Source organism: Ictidomys tridecemlineatus, chromosome 10, assembly GCF_052094955.1.
Source record: "Ictidomys tridecemlineatus isolate mIctTri1 chromosome 10, mIctTri1.hap1, whole genome shotgun sequence".
NCBI lineage: Eukaryota > Metazoa > Chordata > Mammalia > Rodentia > Sciuridae > Ictidomys > Ictidomys tridecemlineatus.
Window position 1 is genome coordinate 70,280,352 of NC_135486.1, and position 23,081 is coordinate 70,303,432.

At 37.7% G+C, this 23,081-nt stretch overlaps 1 pseudogene across 1 annotated transcript; it reads right to left on the reverse strand.

Annotated features, from left to right (window-relative positions):
* Window positions 1–3,829: 3,829 nt before the first annotated feature.
* LOC101978647 (aldo-keto reductase family 1 member C1-like) lies at window positions 3,830–20,372 on the reverse strand (annotated as a pseudogene). The gene is made up of 7 exons (XR_013427168.1): window positions 20,127–20,372; window positions 19,233–19,349; window positions 18,311–18,388; window positions 17,772–17,894; window positions 8,843–8,952; window positions 8,270–8,435; window positions 3,830–4,971 (listed from the first exon to the last, which is right to left on the reverse strand). The product of XR_013427168.1 is annotated as an aldo-keto reductase family 1 member C1-like (transcript).
* Window positions 20,373–23,081: the final 2,709 nt, after the last annotated feature.

Genomic DNA, 23,081 nt, shown 5'->3' on the forward strand with positions numbered 1-23,081 from the left:
TTAAAAATGAGGTCCTTTAAGGCTGCTGTTATTGTGACTGTTAACTTTACCCACTTCTTGGTACACTGCTTTTATTCTCTTAGTTTAAATTTCTGCCCAAGATATATTGATGTCACCCTCATTCATCCTAGACACAACTGAGTTTCCAGATTTGGGGCATTTTCAACTTCTAGAATTTGATGTTTTCAACCCCTAGGAATTTCTACTCATACTTAAAGTATGCTTGAAGTAAATAAGATGAAATCTTCACTTTAACCATTCCACAAGCAGTTCACTTGCTCTGTAGCTTCTACCACATCTCCATGCATCAAATTCCTGATCCACCAGAGCTGCAGTCATTGAGTCTCTCTTCTTTCCTCAGTTAAGTTCCCATACAAGCCAATGTATTCACATTGCATTGAATAACAGAGTAAATGAAAGCTGGTCAGGCTCCTCTTACTCTGCATTTCTCCTGTAACTGACTTACTGCTGGGTGAAGCCTGTCAATTTCCCCTATTGGTCTGTCCTTGTACCAACTATCTAGGAGAAACATGTCTATAATGAGAAGTAATCATTCTGCTTCTATTTACATGAACCCATTCTTTTAAAACTGAGTATCCAATCAAAAGACTCATTTGGTCTGTAGTAAAGCTTAAGGTATTAAAAGGTTTTAAGAACATGCTAAGCAGGTCAAAATCTAGGCAACTAGAAACCTCAAATATAAAAAAAATCATTGTTTTTTCTTTATGACTTCAGTGACCAAGATGGTTGTCTCCCCAAAATCCCTTTTCCTCTAGATTATTTCTTTGGGTCACTTACCTTAATTCATTTGGCCTTACCATGTGGTAAACCATGGAAAAGACCCAGTACTAGGTAATCCACATGAGAAGATTCCTGCTGGGGGCTGCCTTCCCTATAAATATCTAAGAAGTTTATTAAACAAAGACGTGGCTCCTCCTCCTACACTGGATATTGAGCTGCTGTGCTGGGTGGTCTGCTATCGGTCTGAGAATGATGTCAACCCCCAGAAGTGGAAGAGCCAGGAGCAGATGGGAGAATTTTTGGACTCATGTGAACAAGATCCAAAACTTATTCTTTCTTTGGGTTTTTTGTTATAGAAATAAATCTATCTATGAGGTTTAAGCCAAAATGATATGTGTATAAGCTTTTTTTGCCTGATGTAGCCAAACAAAAGCAATCACCAGAGATATCAAGTTTCTCCTTGAAACCTCTAGTCTTTACTGCATTTTGCCTACATGCAAGAGCATTCAGAATCACTAAGAACTTCTCAAAGCCTCTGGAGACATAAGCCCCATGGGTTTCTTTCTTTCTTTTTTGTTTTGTTTTGTTTTGTTTCCATCCTTTAAAAAATTTTTAATTGATTTTTTTTAAAAAAATGATAGCAGAATGCATTACAATTCTTATTAGCACATTTTTTCATATCTGTTTGTATATAAAGTATGTTGACACCAATTCGTGTCTTCATACATAACTTTGGATAATGGTGTCCAGCACATCCCACCATCCTTGCTAAACCTCTATCTCCTCCCTTCCCCTCCTACCCCTTCTAAGAGCTGACAATGGAATGTGCAGAAGCTGTAGCAAAGTCCCAAAGGGCCTTGTTTTCTCCTCTACTCTTCTAGAATCATGGTTGGTGGAAGAGACTCCTGGTGGTTATTTTAATTATTTTCATTTAAAAATGAAAAGAAAAAAATGAAATTTCTTCTATTTTCTAGGGTACACTAAGATTTTGTTGCAGACCTTTTCTAAGGTGCATGAAAATGGCACCTAACAAAAGTGGTACCTTAGACTTTATTTTTTGCATCTCATGCCATGAAATCTGGTGCTTTCTAGACTATGAGTATCAAGCTGTCTCTCTGATCTGCTGAGGCATGCCATTTAATCTCCACAACTATCTAAGTGGTTAAGCTGCCTCCTGGCTGGCAGGATGAAGCCAAGGTGTTCTAGAGATGATAAGCACAGCCATATTACCTCGTATCTCCCAAAGTCTGTGACAAAATATGACACAGTGTCTTTCAGTACACTAACTTTGCTTTGGGGAAAGAAATTGATAGCTCTGTTGACACCACCCTCAGACAAAGACCACACTGTGCAAGGCAGCTTTGGCAATGGTGGGCAAAAACACCCTGAAATTGCCTACCATTTGGAATACTGTTTATCTTCATTGCGTGCTTTTAGTTCATTTACACAATTGACTGTTTATAGATTTTGTATAGTGCTCATTCACAGACTCCAGTGCTTTCTTGATGTTTTCCATGGGAGAAATATGTTTCAAAGTCTTTTTATTTTTGAGGGGGGTGCATTATAGTGATATATAAGAGTGGGATTCATGATGCCAAATTCATACATGCACATAACATTTGATCAATTTCAAACTTCAATACCTCCCTTTTCTGTCTATGAGGTTTAAACTAGAGCTTTTCTAGTCCAACATTTTCTCACATCACTCTGTATTCTAAACTTCAAAGTGATTTATGAGATTCTTTTCTATGTATGCATCTTAATTGACAGAAATATTTCCAAATATATAGTAAATAAGGTTGATTCAGCTTTTCTTCTTGATGCTAATCATGACTCCAGTAATGGCATTGGATAAAGTATGCAAAATGTTCTTTTTGGTCTGCAGAATATAATTATTAAATGAGCATTTGGTGGGAGGAAGACTAGCAGAATAGAGAAAGGGAATCAAGAGGGAGGGAAAAGGGAAGGCATTGGGAAGTAACTAAGGAATGAAATCTACTTATGCTATTTCCATGTATGCATATAACACATCAAAGCAATAAATCAATCATCCACAAATACACATGTACATATATATCACAGTAATTAAAATAACAATAGTAGAAGGAAGGTCAGAAGAGTAGAGCAAGCAGATTAGGGAAGGAGAACAAGGAAGGGGGAGGTATTGAAGTTTGAAATTGATCAAATGTTATATGCATGTATGAATTTGGCATCACAAATCCCACTCTTATATATCAGTATAATGCACACACACACACACCTGCAAAAAAAAAACAACTTTGAAACATATTCTCCCAAGCATAAAAGTGCTCAACTCTGAATTTTTCAAACTTTGCACATCTGACTCCTCATGCTCCTCCCTGGCCCATTCCCCTCTCAAATCCTTGACAACCATTTGAAAGGAAAACCTCATTCTCCAGGTACCAGGGCTCATCCTTGCCATAGATACTTCATCTTATGGACCAAAAGCCACAATCTAAATGCAGTATGTTTTCTTGTTACTCCATGGACTAGAGAAGCACTGACTGGTAAGTATCAATCACTACTTCCCTAGAGCCTGAGAACTCCTATCTACTCCCACCCCAGAAAGGTGATACCATCTCCAAACCCTGGTTACATGTCATGTTAATTTTTGCTCAAAATGAATAAAAAATAAACTAATCATATATATATATATATATATATATATATATAAATATATATATATATATATATATATATATATATATATATAACAGAGAGACTGGAGGTAAGAAACTTAAGGGAAAAAACTTTATTTTATTTAAAAAAAATTGATGGATATTTAGTGCCTCCTTTACCAAACTGATGAATTTTACTGTAGCAGAAAGTGAGATGCTAATATGTATTAACAGAAATGATTTGTCCAATCAGCATCATTTGAGCTGTCTCCCACATAATTATCAATGTGGGGGATCCTAGAGGAAGTCATGAAATGGTGTCCATGTTAATATTAATCGTCAAATGGATACTCTGGGTGGTCGACCATCCTAAAATAAGAAAGGAAAATGTGCAACATAGACTCAGTGACTCTATTTTTATAGGGGTAAAGAAGTGATACCTATGGAGCTCCATTATATTTCCTGAGTGGCTGTAAACTCTGCTGTTCCTACTTTCATGAACCTAGTTTTATTGAAAATGTCTATTCCCCTGCCAAGAACAGAACTCACAGACACCAGAATTCACTTATATTTCTCTCTTTTACTTAGCACTCTCATTCAATCTACCAAAGCAAAGAAATCCTTTCTTTATTGTTAGTGAAGCAGAAACAGATTTGCAACATGTTTATTTACTTACTTTGAGGAGAAGACACTTCCATTTATGCCATGTTTAATGTAATCACAAGTTCAGATACTGACCAATACAAAAAGTATTTTAGGTGTACAGTATATTGCTAGTAATTTCACTAATTTATTCATTATTTGCTCATTGCCCATCATACATGTCATGCTTCTAGATTCAGATATGGAAAGAATATTGTTTTTAAGAGAGATCTGCAAATCCCAGGAGCTCACCATACAATTTTCACAATTTCCTTTTAGAAACAATACAACAGAAGTGTTGCATTTTGAAATTTTTTATAGGTAGCAAGAATTGCCGGTTGCTTTTTACTGTTCTTCACATCATGTTCCTACTTCATCTTTCATATATACTAACACAAAATTAGTAATGATAACAATATACCTGTAACTCTTTAAGAACATGCAATTATGTATTATCTAATCCCCTTTCAAACATCATCATATTTATTTGTATTATGAATTAACATTCCCACAGGTGGAAGAACATATATTCCTTGTTTACCCTCATTTATATTATTTGTCCAATTTCAGACTCTATAACCATAGTGCATCAATAAAGAGTACAAATTTGGGGATGACAATAAATTCTCTTTAATAAGAATGTTTTATCTGCACATTCTTCCCTTGGTTTTGATCTCTTCAATAAAACTATTTGTTTTTCTCTGCATTGAGATGTCTACATTTTCAAACTCAAAACCAAATGTTCTCCAACAGCCTCAAAGGAAAACTTTTGAAATGCCATGTCTGGGTTCTGATAGAAACTGCACTGAAAAGGAGGAAAAAACTTGAAAACAAACAAAGGCCACCCCTCTGCCAAAGTTACTTACGATGGCCAGGCAACATATCGAAAATTTCTGTTCAGGCCATCTAGGTCTTTCATGTCTTCTGCAGTCAACGTGAAATCAAAAACCTATTGCACAAATAGAAAGTTTTTAGCCTATGTAGACTGCATGTTGCCAATCCTGGAAATCCAATGAAATCAGACTGTTACAGAAACATTTAAAATATTTGAGAAGGTTCCAATAGTTTTTAAAGACATCAAACAAAACACTCATGGTCAATAAATGTAAGTTTGAAATATAAAAAATTTCATTTTTTATATGTGATATATAGAAACTGCACCAACTAATGTCAAAGAGAATGTTAAAAAGAAGCTGTAGCAAAATAAAAGTAATGTTATTTCAAGACTAGTGTCAGGTATGTAAAGGATACAAAAAATCTGGAGGAAACATTTTGAAATCTGTAAAATAATTCAATAATTTTTAAGGATACAGTTGATTTCTATATTCCATCAATGAACAGTCAAAACTCCAACAAATGATTTTTATTCAACATTTAAGTCAAGAATTGTTAAAGTACTAATTACATCCTGTACAAATGGCAAAGGACCTAGCTCAAAGAGAATCACCTGGAGTAAATTTGAGACATTTTAAACATGGAAAAAATTTTCACAAATTGCTCACATTCTGAAACAAATGGATACTTAAATCTTTAGTAATTTCCTTAAGGAAATGTCAATAGAGGGACTGGGGCTGTGGCTCAGTTGTAGAGTCCCTGCCTCAAGTGTGTGAGGCACTGGGATTGATCATCAGCACCACATAAAAATAAATAAATAAAGATATTGTGTCCGTCTACAACTAAAAAAATGGTGAAAGAATAAAATGTTGATCATTTCACAATAGATGAATTAGATAAATAGGATTCACTGCTTTATTCTTTAAACTTTTCTGTACATTTGGAAATTCTCAAAAAGGAATATGTTATCTAAAGATCATCACAGTTATCACTTCTGTATGAGTAAATCTAACAGAGCTTATACAAATGCCTTCATAGATCAGCTAAATGCAATATTTCAAAGACTAGCTGAATTTCTGGACTTGTGTCAAAATCATGGATTAGAATCCTTAATATTTCAAAAGTAATTTATCTCCAAATTTACAGAGAGGTCAATGCAACATCAAGCAAACAAAGACAATCTTTGTAGAGACAGATAATGTGATTCTAAATTCTTTAAAATAGATCAAATGTTCATTATAATAGATCAAACTAGAATAGCCAAGATATGGTTAAAGAAATGAGAGTTAAGGGAATGCTTTGCAGTGTTTGAGAGACAGGCTGATTTTCCAAGATAATTAAGACAATGGGAAGGAGCAAATAAGACAAGTGATGACAGAAATGTAGTCAGAAATGTATCTGTTGCTGGGAAGTTGGGCTAGTTATCTAAACATTATACGTGTATCTGGATCCTTATTTCATATAATGTTTTTAAAAAATACTGCAATTGAATTAAATTTGGAATTAAAGACTGTAACCTATTTGTAAAGTAATACAATAGAATAACATTGAGTTCCTTCTGGGCACTGTGGCACATGCCTGTAATCTCAGCAGCTTGGGAGGCTCAGGCAGGAGGATCATGAGTTCAAAGCCAGCCTCAGCAGCTTAGTGAAGTTTTAAGCAATTCAGCAAGACCCTATCCCTAAATAATATATTAAAAATATTAAAAAGAGCTTGGGATATTTGCAGATGGTTAAGTTCCCTGGGTTCAATCCCTGGTACAAGAAAAGAAAAAAAAAAGGAATAATGTTGAATTCCCATTATAAGATAAAACATGACACTCATCAGCCAAAAAGTCAAGGCATGAAGACAACAATAAGAGAAGGAAGTTTGTTTATGAAAATATCCAAAAGGAGAATGAACATATTTCAACAAATACATCTGAATCTGAAGAATAATATCCAAAATATATAAATGTGGTCAATTATTTGCAAAATTATTTGCCAAATAATTAACAACTCTCAGTCTCCCAAAATCCTTCCTATGTGAATTTTCAGCTTCTTTCACTAAGAGACCATGTCTATTTCCCCATCTCTTCAGTCTTGCATCATCTATAACTTACGGTGGCCATTAGGTCTTGTCAGAAGCAATGATGTGCCCACTCTGAGCATAGGCATGAGGAGGCTCTGCAAAGATCCACCCACTGGCTAGGAACAGTGTTATGTGATGAGGTGAAGTCAGGGTTGTCTACAGGTAGATGTGAAGTTTTATGGAGGGGAGCTCAGACACCCCAGAGAACAGAGCAAGCAGGACTGAAGCAGAGAGACCACACTGTTCTGCAGATGCATACGAGAGTTCATTACAGAACAGGAGCAGCCAATGTAGCTGGAAGACATTCACTGAGTTCAGGCTGAGCCAAGGCAAAGAGTCAAACCAAAGAATCATGAGATAAACAAATGCTCTTTGAACTAACCTCAATATTAAGGGTGGTTTGTTTTGAAATTGCTCCAAGTACTAGTTCAAAAAAAGTACTCCTACTTAAAAATAAAAACATAAACAGCCCATTTAAATGGATAATGCATACCCTGATAGTCAACAAGTGAAAAAACTCAAAGTGAATAAATATATGAATATCAAAATATATTGAGTATTGGGGGAAGTGTAAAATAAAATCATCATGTATGAAATAAAAATCACCTGATCTGAATTCCCATTTCAGAAAATAAAAACAAATACAAAGATGCCACTTGCAAGGGTTACACAATTGTTTTAGACAGCTTTTCTCTCTGCTGTGACTCAAGGACCCAACCAGAACAATTGTGGAGGAGTAAAAGTTTATTTGAGGGCTCAGGGTTTCAGAGCTCTTAGTCCATGAGAGACCAGCTTCCTTCCTCAGGGGCAAGGCAGAATACCTTGACAGAAGAGTGTGGCAGGGGAAAGCAGCTCACATGGTGATCAGAAGGAGATAGAAGTCTCCACTTGCCAGATACAAATATGTACACCATAGCCACACCCCAATTCTCACCTCCTCCAGAAACACTCTAAAACTATAGTTACCATTCAGTTAATCCCTACAAAGGTATTAATTCGCTGATTGGGTTAAGACTGTCATAACCCGATCATTTCTCTTCTGAACCTTCTTGCATTGTCTTGCTTGTGAGCTTTTGGGGGATACCTCACATTCAAACCGTAACAACACATGGCTGGCAAGGCTGAAAAACAAATCTCTGTGTTTTATCCTATTCTATCCAGCTACATTGCCTGTCCCATTGTAGAGTAAGAGAACACACTTCTGAAAGCACCTGAAATCTTACATGCAGAAGACAAGCTGGTGATATTGACTTTGCCCAAAAACATCCTTATATGTTTCCAAAGAAGCAAAATTGTAAGGAATACTGCATAACAACTTCAATGCCCGTAGCCCTCCTCTATACCTGAATGTTCTCTTTGATCCTGTTCTTATTGAAACTCTTGGCCAGAACTACAACCCCACGCTGCAGCTGGTAGCAGAGGGCAATCAGGGCTGGGGATCGCTTGTGCTTTTTTGCCAAGGCACCAAGAACTGGGTCATACAAGAGAACTGGGGAGTTCTGGTCAACCCTGGAAGGAAAGACAGAGATGCTTAGGTGCTGAGGCCAAGGTAATTAGGAGGTTTCATTTGTTTCTCTTTTTTGAAGGATACAGTTTACTGTGGGTTGAATCCAAAGGTATTCTACCATTGATCCATATGCCTAATCCTGTTTCAACCTCCCAAATCACTGGGTTTACAGGCAAGCACCACTGAACCCACTCACATAACAGGTCTGTTGGGACCACTCCAAATAGGGATCCTCAAATTCAGTCCCTGGAGCAGCAGCATTAGTGTCTTATGGGATTTTCTCAGAAATGAAAAATTTCCTCTCTGCCAAAATCAGTTGAGAGTTATATTGTAAAAACTGAGTCTTGTAAGACTATGTGTAGTTCATAAATGGTAGCATTTTAGGTAAACTCCCTCAAGCTCTCATTACCATCATTTTTCTCGTTGAGTTCCCAGAGCACTAAAAGCCACCAGAACAATGTCTTTTGATTTTCAGAAGTCCAGCAGTTTCTTCTGATTGTGATAAACATGATATTCTACCTGCAGTGGACAAGATAGAAGGTATCTGAGTCTACTAAATGCTAATGTTAATATGAAAAGAATTTTTTTTAAAAAAAAAAAGCTAACTTAAAAAAATGGAAACCTTGACTTCTTTTTTTTTTGACTTTATTTTTTATTTTTTCATTTTTTTATTGTTGGTCTTTCAAAACATTACATCTTTCTTAATATATCATGTTTCACAATTTGATTCAGAATGGTTATGAACTTCCATTATTACCCGGTATACAGATTGCTGAATCACATCGGTTACATCAGTTACATTTCCATTGATTTACACATTGCCATTCTAGTGTCTGATGAATTCTGCTCTCTAACCTATCATCTACTATCCCCCCACCCCTCCCCTCCCCTCCCCTCTTCTCTCTCGACCACCTCTACTGTAAAACATTTATTCCACTTGTGTACTTCTTCCTTACCCCTTACTTCCTCTTGTATGTAATTTTATAAAACCCTGAGGATCACCTTCCCTTTCCCTGCAGATTCCCTTCTCTCTCCCTTTCCCTCCCCCCTCTCATCCCTATTTAATGTTAATCTTCTTCTCCTGCTCTTCGTCCCTACTCTGTCCTTAGTTACTCCCCTTATATCAAAGAAGTCATTTGGCATTTATTTTTTAAGGATTGGCTAGCTTCACTTAGCATAATCTGCTCTAATGCCATCCATTTCCCTCCAAATTCTATGATTTTTTCATTTCTTAATGCAGAGTAATATTCCATTGTGTATAAATGCCACATTTTTTTTTATCCATTCATCTATTGAAGGGCATCTAGGTTGGTTCCACAATCTTGCTATCATGAATTGTGCTGCTATGAACATCGATGCAGCAGTGTCCCTGTAGCATGCTCTTTTTAAGTCTTTAGGGAATAGACCGAGAAAGGGAATAGCTGGGTCAAATGGTGGTTCCATTCCCAACTTTCCAAGAAATCTCCATACTGCTTTCCAAATTGGCTGCACCATTTTGCAGTCCCACCAACAATGAACAAGTGTACCCTTTTCCCCGCATCCTCTCCAGCACTTGTTGTTGTTGTACTTCATGATGGCTGCCAATCTTACTGGAGTGAGATGGTATCTTAGGGTAGTTTTGATTTGCATTTCTCTGACCGCTAGCGATGGTGAGCATTTTTTCATGTACTTGTTGATTGATTGTATGTCCTCCTCTGAGAAGTGTCTGTTCAGGTCCTTGGCCCATTTGTTGATTGGGTTATTTGTTGTCTTATTGTCTAATTTTTTGAGTTCTTTGTATACTCTGGATATTAGGGCTCTATCCGAAGTATGTGGAGTAAGATTTGTTCCCAGGATGTAGGCTCCCTGTTTATCTCTCTTATTGTTTCTTTTGCTGAGAAAAAACTTTTTAGTTTGAGTAAGTCCCATTTGTTGATTCTAGCTGTTAACTCTTGCGCTATGGGTGTCCTATTGAGGAATTTGGAGCCCGACCCCACAGTATGTAGATCATAGCCAAATTTTTCTTCTATCAGATGCCGTGTCTCTGATTTAATATCAAGCTCCTTGATCCATTTTGAGTTAACTTTTGTGCATGGTGAGAGAAAGGGATTCAGTTTCATTTTGATGCAAATGGATTTCCAATTTTCCCAGCACCATTTGTTGAAGATGCTATCCTTCCTCCATTGCATGCTTTTAGCCCCTTTATCAAATATAAGATAGTTGTAGTTTTGTGGATTGGTTACTGTGTCCTCTATTCTGTACCATTGGTCCACCCGTCTGTTCTGGTACCAGTACCACGCTGTTTTTGTTACTATTGCTCTGTAGTATAATTTGAGGTCTGGTATTGCTATACCGCCTGATTCACACTTCCTGCTTAGCATTGTTTTTGCTATTCTGGGTCTTTTATTATTCCATATGAATTTCATGATTCTTTTATCTATTTCTACAAGAAATGCTGTTGGGATTTTGATTGGCATTGCATTGAACATATAAAGAACTTTTGGTAGTATCGCCATTTTGATGATGTTGGTTCTGCCTATCCATGAACAGGGTATATTTTTCCATCTTCTAAGGTCTTCTTCTATATCTTTCTTTAGGGTTCTGTAGTTTTCATTGTATAAATCTTTCACCTCTTTTGTTAGGTTGATTCCCAAGTATTTTATTTTTGGGGGGGATATTGTGAATGGAGTAGTTGTCCTCATTTCTGTATCAGAGGATTTGTCGCTGATATACAGGAATGCATTTGATTTATGCGTGTTGATTTTATACCCTGACACTTTGCTGAATTCATTTATTAGCTCTAATAGTTTCTTTGTAGACCCTTTTGGGTCTGTTAGGTATATAATCATGTCATCAGCAAATAGTGATAATTTAAGTTCTTCTTTTCCTATTTTTATGCCTTTAATTTCTTTCGTCTGTCTAATTGCTCTGGCCAGTGTTTCGATAACTATGTTGAACAGAAGTGGTGAGAGAGGGCATCCCTGTCTTGTTCCAGATCTTAGAGGGAATGCCTTCAATTTCTCTCCATTCAGAATGATGCTGGCCTGTGGCTTATCATAGATTGCTTTTACAATGTTGAGGTATGATCCTGTTATCCCTAATTTTTCTAGAGTTTTGAACATAAAGGGATGCTGTACTTTGTCGAATGCTTTTTCTGCATCTATTGAGATGATCATGTGGTTCTTATTTTTAAGTCTATTGATGTGGTGAATAACATTTATTGATTTCCGTATATTGAACCAGCCTTGCATCCCAGGGATGAATCCTACTTGATCATGGTGTATAATTTTTTTGATATGTTTTTGAATCCGGTTCGCCAGAATTTTATTGAGGATTTTTGCATCTAGGTTCATTAGAGATATTGGTCTGTAGTTTTCTTTCTTTGAGGTGTCTTTGTCTGGTTTAGGGATTAGTGTGATGTTGGCCTTGTAGAATGTATTTGGAAGTTCTCCCTCTTTTTCTATTTCCTGAAATAGCTTGAAAAGTATTGGTGTTAGTTCCTCTTTAAAGGTTTTGTAAAACTCTGCTGTATACCCATCCGGTCCTGGGCTTTTCTTAGTTGGTAGTCTTTTGATGGTTTCTTCTATTTCCTCTATTGTTATTGGTCTGTTTAGGTTGTCTATATCCTCCTGACTCAATCTGGGCATATCATATGACTTAAGAAATTTATCTGTACCTTCACTATCTTCTATTTTATTGGAGTATAAGGCTTCAAAATAATTTCTGATTATCTTCTGTATTTCTGAAGTGTCTGTTGTGATATTGCCTTTTCCATCCCGTATGTTAGTAATTTGGGTTCTCTCTCTTCTTCTCTTCGTTAGCATGGCTAAGGGTCTGTCGATCTTATTTATTTTTTCAAAGAACCAACTTTTAGTTTTGTCTATTTTTTCAATTGTTTCTTTTGTTTCGATTTCATTAATTTCAGCTCTGATTTTAATTATTTCTTGCCTTCTACTCCTATTGCTGTTGTTTTGCTCTTCTTTTTCTAGGATTTTGAGATAAAGTATGAGATCATTTATTTGTTGTTTTTTTCTTTTTTTAAGGAATGAACTCCAAGCAATAAATTTTCCTCTTAGAACTGCTTTCAATGTGTCCCATAGATTCCGATATGTTGTGTCTTTGTTTTCTTTTAACTCTAAGAAGTTTTTAATTTCCTCCTTAATGTCTTCTAAAACCCATTGATCATTCAGTAGCCTATTGTTTATTCTCCAAGTGATGCCTGATTTTTCCTTCCTTCTTTTATCATTGATTTTCAGTTTCATTCCATTATGATCAGACAAGATGCATGGTATTATCTCTACTCCTTTATATTGTCTAAGAGTTGCCCTGTGACATAATATATGATCTATTTTTGTGAAGGATCCATGTGCTGCTGAGAAAAAAGTGTAACTACTTGATGTTGGATGGTATATTCTATATATGTCAATTAAGTCTAGGTTGTTAATTGTGTTGTTGAGTTCTATAGTTTCCTTATTCAACTTTTGTTTGGAAGATCTGTCCAGTGGTGAGAGAGGTGTGTTGAAGTCTCCCATGATTATTGTATGGTGGTCTATTAGACTCTTGAACTTGAGAAGTGTTTTCTTGATGAACATAGCTGCACCATTATTTGGGGCATATATATTTATGATTGTTATGTCTTGTTGGTGTATGATTCCCTTGAGCAGTATGTAGTGTCCCTCTTTATCCCTTTTGATTAACTTTGGCTTGAAATCTATTTTATTAGATATGAGTATGGATACTCCTGCTTGTTTCTGCAGTCCATATGAGTGGTATGATTTTTCCCAACCTTTCACCTTCAGTCTATGTATATCTTTTCCTATCAAATGCGTCTCCTGCAGGCAGCATATTGTTGGGTCTTGTTTTGTGATCCATTCAACTAGCCTGTGTCTCTTAATTGGTGAGTTTAAGCCATTAACATTTAGGGTTATTATTGAGATATGGTTTGTTCTTCCAGCCATATTTGTTTATTGATGATACTAAACCTGGTTTGTTTTCCTCTTTGATTACTTTCCCCCATTTACTGTCCTACTTCCCAATGTTGGTTTTCAACATTATTTTCCACTTCCTCTTCCTGTAATGTTTTGCCAAGGATTTTTTGAAGAAAAGGTTTTCTAGCTGCGAATTCTTTTAACTTTTGTTTATCGTGGAAGGTTTTAATTTCATCTTCCATCCTGAAGCTTAATTTCACCGGGTACACGATTCTTGGTTGGAACCCATTTTCTTTCAGTGTTTGAAATATGTTATTCCAGGATCTTCTAGCTTTCAGCGTCTGTGTTGAGAGATCCGCTGTTATCCTGATTGGTTTACCCCTAAATGTAATCTGCTTCCTTTCTCTTGTAGCTTTTAAAATTCTTTCCTTATTCTGTATGTTGGACATCTTCATTATAATATGTCTAGGTGTGGATCTCTTATGGTTTTGCACATTCGGCATCCTGTAGGCTTCTAGGATTTGGGATTCTGTCTCATTCCTCAAGTCTGGGAAGTTTTCTCGTATTATTTCATTGAATAGATTATTTATTCCTTTGGTTTGGAGCTCTGTGCTTTCCTGTATCCCAATGACCCTTAAATTTGGTCTTTTGATATTGTCCCATAATTCTTGGATGTTCTGCTCATGGTTTCTTAGCAGTCTTGCTGAGCTGTCTATGTTCTTTTCCAGTTGAAATACTTTGTCTTCATTGTCTGATGTTCTATCTTCTAAGTGATCTACTCTGCTGGTAGTATTCTCAATTGAGTTTTTAAGTTGGTTTATTGCTTCCTGCATTTCTAGGATTTCTATTTGTTTGTTTTTTATTACCTCTATCTCCCTGTGAAATTGATCTTTTACTTCCTGGATTTGTTTGTCAATGTGATCTTTCATTGTCTGATTTTGCTGTCTCATGTCTTTCTTGAGACTCCAGATCATCTGAAGCATATATATCCTGAACTGTTTGTCTGATATTCCCTCTGTTGCAGCTATTGCCTCTTCTAAAGTTGAGTTGACCTGCATTGCTTGTGGTCCTTTCTTTCCTTGTCTTTTCATACTGCCGCGTGGTTAAGAGCCGGGTGGGTGGGGCAGCCGTTCGCAGAGCGAGAGATGGACCTCCCGTGAGAGCCCGGATGGTGGAGGGCACCTGCCGGTTGGGCAGGGCGGGCCGCGCAGCTCCAGGTGCCAGCCGCTAGCCAAAGCGGGTGCTGGCTGCGGGACTAAACTCTTGCACCCGCCGTGGAGCCGCCTATGGAGCCAGGTAACTGCGGCCGTGTGGTTAAAAGCCAGGCGTGTGGAGCAGCAGCTCGCTGAGGGAGAGATGGGCCTCCTGTGGTAGCCCAGATGGTGAAGGACACCTGCCGGTTTGGGCCGCGCAGCTCCAGGTGCCAGCCACTTGCAGAAGCGGGTGCTGGCTGCAGAACTAAACTCCTGCACCCGCCGTGGAGCTGCCTGTGGAGCCAGGAAGCTGCGGCCGCGTGGTCAAGAGCCAGGCAGGTGGGTGGAGCAGCCTCTCGCTGAGCGAGAGATGGGCCTCCCTTGCGAGCACGGATGGTGAAGAATGCCTGCTGGTTCGGGCAGAGCGACCAGCCGCCGGGTACTGGCCGCTTGCAGTAGCGAGTGCTGGCTGCGGGACTAAACTCTTGCACCCGCCGTGGAGCCGCCTGTGGAGCCGGGTAACTGCGGCCACGTGGTTAAGAGCCAGGCATATGGAACAGCAGCTCGCTGAGGGAGAGGTGGGCCTCCTGTGGTAGCCCAGATGGTGAAGGGCACCTGCCGGTTTGGGCCGCGCAGCTCCAGGTGCCAGCCACTTGCAGAAGCGGGTGCTGGCTGCAGAACTAAACTCCTGCACCCGCCGTGGAGCCACCTGTGGAGCCAGGAAGCTGCGGCCGCGTGGTCAAGAGCCAGGAAGGTGGGTGGGGCAGCCTCTCACTGAGCAAGATGGGCCTCCCATGCGAGCCCGGATGGTGAAGGGCGCCTGCTGGTTCGGGCGGGGCGGGCCGGCTGCCGGGTGCCGGCTGCTTGCGTTAGGGGGTGCTGGCTGGGGGACTAAACACCTGCACCCACCGTGGAGCTGCCTGTGGAGGCCGTGTGGCCTAGAGCCAGGCAGGTGGGTGAGGCAGCTGCATGCTGAGCCAGAGATAGGCTTCCCGTGAGAGCCGCTTGCAGGAGCGGCTGATGGCTGCAGTACTGTACCTCTGTGCCCACGTGGTCAGCCAAGATCCACTTCTCTGGGACAAACTGTCACTTCCAATAAACCTACCAGTTCTCGGCTGCTCTCCTCTTAAGGGAATTTTGTTAGAAGTTCCTCCGTAGGTAGGCTGCGGCTGTTGCAGTGGGTCGTTCTGGTCCCGTTAAAGTGGAGACATTGGAATCACTGCTTCCTCGCCGGCCGCCATTATGGATCCCCCCTTGACTTCTAATTGTGCCAGAAATCAAAAATTTGGTCAAAGACTCATGAGGACATGTTTGAAAGACATTTGATAGATATTCTGCCGTGACATTTGGGTAAATTTGTTCATCAAAAGCAATAAAACCAGATTCTAGAACTCAGGGAGCTTAGAATAATTCCCCCTAACCATAGTCTCTAAGACCAAGATCCAGTTAGAACCAGTCAGTATAGGACAAAGTGACACTGACTGGAAAATCCTCTTCTACGGGGCAAGAACATGTACATTGGAGATTTGGAAATCTGAAGCAATCCCACTGTCAGTCGATAGTCAAGAGGTGAAACTAGGCAGGACTCTGAAATCTTCCATGTGACTCCCAATAAAACTGGCAAGGAACATATGCATTACATCTCTTTCCTCCCTGTGAAGATTCGCTTTCATCTTTGAGAGTTTTATCTTTTACCTTTTCTAACTCTAATAAATTCATTCTTGCAACGCTGAGCCATATGTTTAAAAATTTCCTACTGAAATGCAAACCAATAATGAGGACTCCACTGCCAAGGTCTTGATTTGTCATAAGGAATTCAAATCCAACTCCTAACTGACAGAAAATGGAAATTTAAAAACAAGTTAACTCATATGATAAGTTAAAAAAAATCCTAGTTTCAATATTATGTGGAAAAGTTCCGGGTGAACATTCTATGTGAAAAGAACTTAAGAAACATGACAGGGAAAAAAAAACATGTAAACCAAAGTTTCATTCTGGAAAAGGGAATAGCTATAAAAGATATTTCAGAAAAGCAATGGGAAATTTGAATGTAGATTGCATTTAGATGATGTGAGAAGACCTACTATTAACTTTAGATATAATAATGAAAATGTGCTATGTGAGAGATCATCTTCATTCCTAGGAGATATTCTCTGAAGTTTCTAAAAGTGAATAGTCTAGTGTATAATTGACCTTGAAGAGATTTAGATATTATACATAAGTATGCTGATAAACCCACAGAAATCAACATTTTACAGTGAACTCATATGTCAAAAATATTAGATAAATTTTTAAAAATATGGATGTCCTGTGCTATGTTCTCACTTTTTATGATTGTTTAAAAATTTTCATGATTAAAAAATTGGAGTAAAATTAATACTAAAATTATTTTCTATTTTTTAACATTGATATTAGAAATTTATACTGCTCAATCAACTTACATGAAATTTGTGAATTTTATATGGTCTACTTTCCAACCAAAGACCAATAATCCATGACTGAAAGTTGTAAAATAATAAGTGAGAAGACAGAAACATGTAGAGAATACATGTAATGGCACAGTTGATTTTATATCAGAGAACGTGGAGGAAAGCAGGTAAGAATGGCTCAGGCATGATGTCAACTGTATATTTTAAATGCTGATATTAATATAAAAATATATTTCATCCACTTCAGTACCATCATTAATAAGTTAATTCCTCCTAGGCCTTTAACTTTCACAAGCTCTGAGTTACTTTTGCTGTATATATGCCTCTGGATTCATGAACCTAAATAAGAAATAACAAAGACTCAGGCACCTAACATCCACACACAGACTATTCACTGATCTCCTAGGTTCCCTTTTTTCTTGCTAACTGCCCATTCCTATGTACTCACCTTCTTTCCTACACACAGTTTCCCCCACAGCACATTCACCCATCCAGGATCTGGTCATCCTTCGTTGCTCAAGGACAAGCTCACCTTGCCTCTGAAGTCAGATAAACAACTACCCTTCTTGATCAACTGATTCTTCCATAACCTGGGCACTAAGCTCTTCCCCTCATTTTCACTAAGGATTCACCCAGCACAGGTACAATTGAGACTCCTCCACACCATCCAAGATAGTGGCACTAAATCTAGACTCTTCTGTTCAACAAATGTGAATGAATATAAGGACAGGACCAATGGACACCTGACAATGATATAGAAACAAGGAAGTTTCTGTATAAGTGATGGCAGTGAGGCTCAGGGCTCTCACCTGGTTGCAGACAGGCTTATACTTGAGGCCTGGTTTATTCAGGTTCATCTCCAGCTGCCTGCAGTTAAAGTTGGACACCCCAATGGACTTGGCCAATCCTGCGTCCTTGCACTTCTCCATGGCCTTGGGAGGAAAGGATTGGGAAAAGGCATATGTACAGTCAACTATGTCACTATGAAGGCAAGACAGAACTGTTAAGAGGAGCACTGTCCAGGAATGACATAGTTGATGAATTAATTGTGAAGAGGAGAAAAATGGTAAAAATTATATGGGAAGGTGTTGAGAGCCAGTAAAAGAATTCCTGTGTCCTCTTCAGGGCATCAGACATGACTGCATGTGGAGGCAGGAGGGTCATGTCCTCATTGTTCTCAGTCCTCCTCCTCTGTTTCTCTCCATTACATTCCAGGAATATGTTCCTCTCCACCCCCCTAGCAAAAACCCTCTTTTAAACATGATGATTTCTAGATCCATAATTACAGGAGCTGGCATGAACTGTCACCTACTTGGCTTCCTGTGAGGTCACTTCTTCAGTAACTCACCTCCCATGTGGCACAGAGATCCACTGAGTCATGTAGATTTTTTCCATTTTCATCTTTTGGGTAAAGCTCTTCCCCTGGCTGAAGTAGAAGTGATCATAACAGTAACTCTGCTGAATTCATATGTCCACACACAGTAATGCTGCTAGGTATATCCAGGGGAAGGGACACTAACCCTTCTTGAAATAAGTAAAGCATCACTCTATACTCATCTATTTATAAAGTGTTTACATGTGAATGTGTAAGGAATACCTTTCAGTGCTTAGCTTCCTATATTCTTCTCTTACATCAAATTATCTATATGTTCAATTTTACATGTATCTGTGTATATACCTATATTACATATAGATAATTACATATATATACTTATATTTATAATTCTATATGATTTTCTTAATCACCTAATGAGGTCTCATGTTACATTTCCTGACCCTATGTTTTGTCCCAGGGAAAAACCTTTCACTGGGAATTCAGAGGATGCATGGGCTTGATCTTCAGCAATAATGGATTTCAGTGATGACCCAAGATAAACAGTTTCTTTATCGACCTGAACACATGTGGGTATAAGTAAGTGTACCAAAGATCATCAATCAAGTTTCAATTCAAGATTTCATGTTGGAAGATGGAGAGACCCTCTCTAATATTAATGACCATGGTATTTGAACTGTCCCAAAGTCGTATGAACCATCAGTGCAAAAGGCTGAGACCAAAACTAACCAAACCTCCATATCCAGACATAATGATTGAATTGAGATGTCTCTGAAGATTACATCTAATCATGAATCTAGACATAATCCGGACTTTCTATAATTCATTTGATCTAATTACATAATTGTATAATTGAAACTAAATCCAACCATCCCATGGTAATGAGGGTCATGCTGATGGCTGAAATTAAATAGGTTTGATGATGCAAATTGCCTACCTTCATCACAGTTGGGATATGAATAAGGTAGAGGTCAACATAGTCAAAATGAAGTTTCTTTAGTGACCTTTTCAAACAAGATTGGACCAGCTCTGTATGATGAAAAGTGGACCATAGCTACAGAGATTAAAGTAAGGAAACATAGTTTGGATATTTCTTTAAATCCATATTAAGATATTTATTTGTCAATTGCTTGGAAACTTGATTACAAGAATGATATCTCTTTAAGTCTTTGGTTCCACTAATCTCACTAGTTCATGTGAACTGGATTATATTTTGGTTATTATTTGTAAAATGTTTGAACTTTGGGAGGAATTAGTCAAGAGATATAATTTTTATCAAACAATAACATTATTTAATATCTGAATAGTGATTCATAGAGATTACAAAGCTATTGTTAGTCTATCTCATCCATTCATTTCGTTAGATAAGAATAAATATTTTTGTTTACAGAACTGAAAGAAACACATTTTGAATATTTAATTATGTGCTAGACATAAATCAAGATACTTTAGCTAGATCTTCTTTTGTACCCATGGAACTGTCCTACATTGTTCTTTGATAATGATAAATGTAAAAGTAGATATTCAGAATGATAGAAATTTTACAAAATCACCCAGGAGATAATTAATCCAGAATCTGGTCATAACTCTATCTCATTCTACAAACAATACAAAGTCATAGAGCTGAAGGGAGACTCAGAAAAGTAAAGAATTTAAAGTCGTACATTTGTAGACTGTGAACAGTAATTTATAATACATCTCTGTTTTTGATACTGGATCTTATATGTGAATAAACATGGTAAAATAATCAAATTCTAACAACCCATCACCTAACATAATTTCACTTCTTCACATCATATTGCAGTATTTTTTTACACTGTATACAGAATACCTTTGAAGTATAGAATATGTCTTCTCTCTTCACAGCGCCATCTGCAATCTTGCTTCTAATGGCCAGTCCTACCTCTTCTTCTACTTGGTATGCATAAGCACAATCAATATGGTGGAAACCAGCTTCTATAGCTATTTTGGTGGCCTCTGTGGTCTTACTCTTAGGAATCCAAAGGAATAACCAGAAGGGTTTTGTTTTTGAGAATAATACTATGAAAAATAACTCACCATGAGAAAAGTGAACAGTTCATTAGACTGGAAGAAATTTTATATTTCAATGTTTTCATCAGACTACTTAATAACATGATAAGGGGATGGTACCCTGAACTTTGAAGGCCCACTTTTCTCCTATATAAAACATGACAAAGTAGCCAAAGAGCAATTCTGAATATCATGAGCAGAATCAGTGTTCTCACAAAAGCCAACTTTGCCCATGCCTTGGGTTAGTTTGGTATTTGGAGTAATGACCCCAAACCAATTTTGTCTGTTTTCCCTAGTTAATTACAGGAGTCTGGCATCCAGGAAGCCTAGACACAGAAATCCTAATCCAGTGGCATCACAGGACCTCAGGAGCAGTTCAAGTTCATTGAGTTTCTGGAAGGACTCAGAAGACAGCATACAGGAATAATCATGTAATAATTATGTGATGAAGTCACTAAGTATAATTAATGCAGGTGAATAGTTCATGGAATGACTATAGAAGAAATACTGTGCAAGATTTTATAAATCTTCTCCCAAAGAAGAAACATAGATTATACTAAATTCCCAATGGTGAATTTTGAAACCATATGAGAAATATTTGTGCAAGAAAAGCTATTGAGATAATTTTCTAAGGTTTTCAGTTGTGATAAGGGGATGGTACCCTGAACTTTGATCAAATTGACACCCTATATATACTAGGAAACAACACAATTCCAGTCTCCTAGAGAAAGGTAGATATATCTTTCTAAAAATGGGGGGTGGATGGAAATATGTCATTTCCCTGAACGTCCATTTCGGTTCCCCAAATGCTGGCCAATTATGAAATAATGAGAACAAGCCTGGCCCTGTACATCCAGATATGTAATATCTTTTCTTTTTTTTAGTACCAGGGATTGAACTCAGGGACATTTGACCACTGACCCACATCCCCAAACCTATTTTGCATTTTATTTAGAGACAGGGTCTTACTGCATTGCTTAGTGCCTTGCTGAGTTTCTAAGGCTTGCTTTCAACTCACAATCTTTCTGTCTCAGCCTTCTGAGACACTGGGATTACAGGCATGTGCCATTGTGCTCAGCCCAATGTATAATATCTTAAAGGACCCTGACTTTCTCTTGTGGACATTGGAAATGAGGGCAAGATAATGTTGCCTGTGAAAGATTCTTTTTCCATGTATTCCAGGAGAGTGGTTCCTTGGCATGTTGTTAATATAAGCAAATAAAATAAGATATTGCTGAGGATGTTACTGCTTCTGCAACCTAACATACAATACTGCTCTGTTGAACCTCTTGAAAGGGAGAAAATCCTTGCAACCCACATTGGAGGTAAGTCATTAATTTCAAGAATATATAAAGATCAAAAATTTCCACACTAAAAAACCAAACAACTCAATCAACAAAGGAGTAAAGTAACACAATAGACACTTCTCAAGAATAGATGCAATAAGTCAACAAGGACATGAAAAATGTTCAAAATCTCTAGAATATAGAGAAATGCAAATTATTACAACATTGAGAGCTCAATTCACTATTGTCAGAATGGCAATTATTAAGAATACAAGTCACACTAAATGTTGGTGATGATGTGGAGGAATGGTACACACATACATTGCCTGTGAGACTGCAAATTGGTGCAACCCTGCTGGAAAGCAGTATGGAGATTCCTCCCTCAAAAAACTAGAATGGAACAACCATTTGACCCAGTTATACCACTTCCAGTTCTATATTTAGAGGAATTAAAAATCAACGTACTACCGTGATGCAGTCACATCAATTTTTTAAAAAAAATTTAACTTGTTTTAATTACTTATACATGACAGTAGAATGCATTTATGCACTTTGATATACATAGATAGGATATAATTTCTCATTTTTCTGAGTGAAAATGTTGCAGAATCATATTGGTCATGTAGTCACATATATACATACAGTCATAATGTCTGTTTGATCCTACTTACTTTCCTATCCCCACATCCCCTCTCCTTCCCTCCCATTACTTCACTCTAGCTAATCTAAGATAATGCTATTCTTCCCTAGTGCCCCCCACCTTATTGTGCAAAGATCTCTCATGCTCCAGGATAGACAGAATTAATATAGTCAAAATGGCCATATTAAAAAAAAACATTATACAGATTTAATGTAATTTCTATTAAAATCCCAAAGACATTCTTCATAGAAATAAAATAAGCAATCATGAAATTTATTTAGAAAAATAAGAGACCCAGAATAGCTAAAGCAATCCTTAGCAAGAAAAGTGAAGCAGGAGGCATCAAAATACCAGACCTTAAACTATACTACAGAGCTATAGTGACAAAAATGGCATGGTATGGGCACCAAATAGACTTGTAGACCAATGGTATAGAATAGAGGACATAGAGACAAACCCACATAAATACAGTTATCTCATACTAGACAAGAGTGCCAAAAACATTCACTGGAAAAAAGATAGCCTCTTCAAAAATTGGTGGTGGCTAAACTGGAAATCCATATGTAACTAAATGAAATTAAACCTCTATCTCTCATCCTGCACAAAAACCAACTCAAAGTACATCAAAGACTTGACCTAGGCACTAGAACAGAGACCTTGTGCCTAATAGAAGAAAAAAAATGGGCCCAAATCTTCACCACATTGGTTTAGGATCTGACTTCCTTAACAAGACCCTTAAAGCACAAGAAGTAAAATCAAGAATTAATAAATGGGATGGATTCAAATTAAAAAGCTTCTCAGCAAAAGAAATATTTAATAAGGCAAGGAG